The 4,052-nt window shown below is 43.3% G+C and overlaps 1 pseudogene; it reads left to right on the top strand.

Annotated features, from left to right (window-relative positions):
* Positions 1-230: 230 nt before the first annotated feature.
* Positions 231-2,493, top strand: LOC105290977 (annotated as a pseudogene).
* The last annotated feature ends 1,559 nt before the right edge of the window (positions 2,494-4,052 follow it).

Genomic DNA, 4,052 nt, shown 5'->3' with positions numbered 1-4,052 from the left:
TACACAGAAATGTATTTATATTTGTAACACCACTGTTTGAGGTAGCAAAATACTATAAAGTAAATGGTTCCTTTTAATCACAAGAAGTTAAACTGTCAAGTCATACTATGGACTATTATGTCTCTATTAGAAAGAATGAATTCACGTGGCATTAAGACTTCCTAGGGTTAGCAGAGTTGTAGTTTCTTGCCGTTTTCCTTTTTTTTTTTGGCGCACCTGCCAACTGCCCAATGGACTCATTGCTTCAGGCCTGCTTATTTCCCAGTCTGGCCATTGAGATGAAATGCAGTAATGGCTTAATTCACCGTGCCAAAGCAAGGACTGTGATCTTGGAGAAAGCCCGTGTTTCAGTGAAATGGACAGAAGGAGGTGCTACGAAGGGCAAAGAGATTGATTTTGACGATATGGCCGCCATAAACCCAGAACTCTCAGAGTTTCTTCCCTTATACCCTTACAATCTGCCCCTGCAGGAGAATGTAACCGCTCAGAAACAAAAACGCAGATCAGTCAACTTCAAAATTTCCTCTCCAAAGGAAGGTTCCGAAGCCGCTCCGCTCACACGTCCACTGTCTCAGAGAAATATCACTGCGCAAGAGAATGATATGGAGGTAAAGCGGCCTGCGTCTGCAAATTCCCTCAAGTGGTTTTCAGTTCCCACCGGCCCTCCTATGTCAACAGCTGAAATGTCATTGATGATGGTCAGCGAGCAGGTGCAAGAGCAAGTCCATTCTATTCAAGGCATCTCTTCTGCAAACCCTGTGAATTCAGTGGGGAGGAAATAGTGTATTGTGAAGGAAATGGGGAAAAAAAAGAATGAGGAGGAGGAGGGGGAGGGAAGAGGGAGGAGCAGGAAGGGCAGGGAAGGGGAGCGGGGGGCAAGGCGGGGAGAAGGAGGAAGGAGGGGCGGGGGGCGGGGGGCAAGGCGGGGAGAAGGAGGAAGCAGCAGCAGCAGAAGCTAGAACAGAAGAGGGACCAGAACTCTGAAATGAGAATAAAGCAAGTTCAGGAGTATGACAATAGCTTCAAAACTGGGAATTTGCCCAGATGATTAAAGAATTTCTGGCTACTTTGGATTGTCATCTACCCACTATGACTGATCCTATGGAAGAGCACAGGATATGCATTTGTGTTAGGAAATGCCCACTAAACAAACAAGAATTGACCAAGAAAAAAATTGATGTGATTTCCTTCCAAGCAAGTGTCTCCTCTTTGTCCATGAGCTCAAGTTAAAAGTGGATTTAACGCAGTATCTGGAGAACCAGGTATTCTTCGACTTCACATTTGATGAACCAGCTTCAAATGAAGTTGTCTGTGGGTTTAGAGCAAGGCCACTGGTTCACACAATTTTCCAGGGTGGAAAAGTGATCTGTTTTGCATATGGTCAGACAGCAGGTGGCAAGACTCATACTGTGGGTGGAGACCTCTCTGGAAAAGCCTCCAAAGAATGCCTCCAAAGGGATCTTTGTGCTGGCCTCCTGAGATATCTGCCTCCTGAAGAATCAGCCTTGCTACTGGAACCTGGGCCTGCAAGTCTATGTTACATTCTTAGAGATTTAAAATGGGAAGCTGTTCAAACAGCTCCCTACACAAAGGCCAAACTGGGTATGCTGGAGAATGGCAAGCAGTAGGTGGAGGAGGTGGGGCTGCAGGTTAACTGTGTTGATGATGTCATCAAGATGATCAACATAGGCAGTGCCTGCAGCACCTCCAGGCAGACATTTGCCAACTCCAACTCTTCCAGCTACCACGCCTGCTTCCAGATTCTTCTTCTAGCCAAAAGGAGAGTGTATGGCAAGTTCTCTTGGGTGGATCGTGCAGGAAATGAGCGAAGTGCGGACACTTCCAGTGCTGACTGGCAGATCCACATAGAGGGCGCAGAAATTAAGTTTCCTGGCTCTGAAGGAGGGCATCTGGGACAGAACAAGGCTCATAGCCTATTCAGCAAGATCAAGCTAACACCTGCACTATGGGATTCCTTTATCAGGGAGAACTCAGAGACCTGCATAATAGCCATGATCTCACCTTGATCTTCACTGTGAATATACTTTAAACACACTAAGATATGCAGACAGGGTCAAGGAACTGAGCCCCTACAGTGGGCCCTGTAGGGAGCAGCCAGTTCAAATGGAAACAGAAGAGATGGAAGCCAGCTCTAGCAGGACCCTGACTGCAAGCAATTTCTCCAAAGAGGAGGAATTGTCTTTTCAGATTTCCAACTTTAATGAAGCCATGACTCAGATCAGGGAGCTGGAAGGGAGGGCCATGGAAGAGCTCAAGAGGATTATCAGCAATGGCCAGGCTGGCTGGAGCTTTCTGAGATGACCGAGCTGCCAGATTACAACCTGGAGATCTTTGTGAACAAGGCAGAGTCTGCCCTGGTCCAGCAAGCCAAGCACTTCTCAGCTATAAGATGTCATTGAGGCCTTGTGCCTGGCCATGCAGCTAGAAGAGCGGGCCAGCAAACAAATAAGCTGTAAGAAAAAGCCCCAGTGAGACTGCAAATAAAGATGTTTGGTTTCACACCCAGACTTTTCACCACCCCATTCCTCCCCAGTGAACTTTGGGTACCTTGTGGGTCTAGTCAGGGTCCAAGTTAGGACAGGTTTTGGTAAAGGCCATGTATGGGCACGCCAGGGCCAAGGAAGCTGGGGAGAGAATCAGTGACATGGGATGCTACTTTCCTTTTCCTCGATTGTAGACCTAAGGGGAGCAAGGATGGAAGGAGGGAGCTTTTAGTTATCCTGTGTTGCCCTTCTCTCCAAGTGGGGAAGGCTCGCTGGCGTAGTTTCTCTTGGTCGGCATTCTGCCTGTGTGGACTGGCTGCTGGAGCTGTCCTGGCTCTGGGGAGAGGGAAGGAAGCTCTCTGCTGGCTCTGGCCTGACTTCCATACCCTTGGTCTGGGCACTAATATGTCTTGTACTTTAAAAAAATGTTTCTGGAACTTCTTCCTTTCTTGCTACATTTTGAGGCTCAAGAGTATCCTTGCTGTTTTCTCTTTTGTGTCTTACAATAAAGGGTGGAGGACTGGGGGGGGGCGGGGGGGAACTGAATGAATTCAAGCTAAACCAATAGACTTAGAGGAATATCCTATCCACAAGTACTGTTGAACAAATTTTTGAAAGACAAAGGAAGTAAGTATATAATACTATAATCCCATTTTTATCAAATAATAGCCTAGAAATCATGTTTATTAATGACTAAATGACTACTGAGAATATATACCAGATTGTTAACATGGGTTCCCTAGGTAGGAAAGATTGGTGATGTAAGAAAAGGAGTGGGAAACAGTGAGAAGGAGGAGGAAGCCAAGAAAAAAAAAAAGAAAAATACTACATTTTCAAAGCCAACCATAACATACTGTATTCTTATAGTATAGGGCATATGATCTCATTTAATGCATTTGCAGGGTATGGTATGTGTGTGTGACAGGAAGAGAGAAAAAGGGAGAATGTATGAGAGAAATAATTCACTAGTTTCGAGTGGGAAATAATTTTTTAAACTATCCTAAAATTATTTGGTTCTCTTCTGCTCAGTTAAATTTTTCAAAATGTTCAGAGGATAAAAATAGATACAAATTATTTAAGTATTTTACAACTTTTCAAAAGCTTAAATTCACACTCTAGGAAAGAGGAAACATTTGTTTCCAGAAACTTCTTATGGCTGAAATGGTATCAACTTTATAAAGTGATAAAAATCACGGAACAATGTACATTCAACATAAGTCACTTGAGTCCATTTTTTTTTTTTAACTTTTAGGCTGTCCTTATTAGATTCTTATATTGGAGGGAGAAATGCGAAAATGGTGTTTCATTTAAAAAAGAAATAAGTAAGTTCTAGTGGCTGTTTCATCAATAGACTACAAAACCAAGGATTTAAAATAAGCAAAAATTTATAAAGTCCCTATTAGAGTTTTTCAATATTCAAAAAATTATGAAATAGTCCAATTTTATCTTAAAGATCATGAAGCCTTTCCATAAGGATAGAATAAACTATATATTCTATACATTATATATTAATTTCCTGTAGCTGTTGTGACAAATTATCAAATTTGG

This window comes from Pteropus vampyrus, unplaced genomic scaffold (assembly GCF_000151845.1).
Source record: "Pteropus vampyrus isolate Shadow unplaced genomic scaffold, Pvam_2.0 Scaffold41, whole genome shotgun sequence".
In the NCBI taxonomy this organism is placed as follows: domain Eukaryota; kingdom Metazoa; phylum Chordata; class Mammalia; order Chiroptera; family Pteropodidae; genus Pteropus; species Pteropus vampyrus.
Note: the sequence above shows the minus strand (reverse complement) of the source record. Positions and strands in the feature narration are given on the sequence as shown.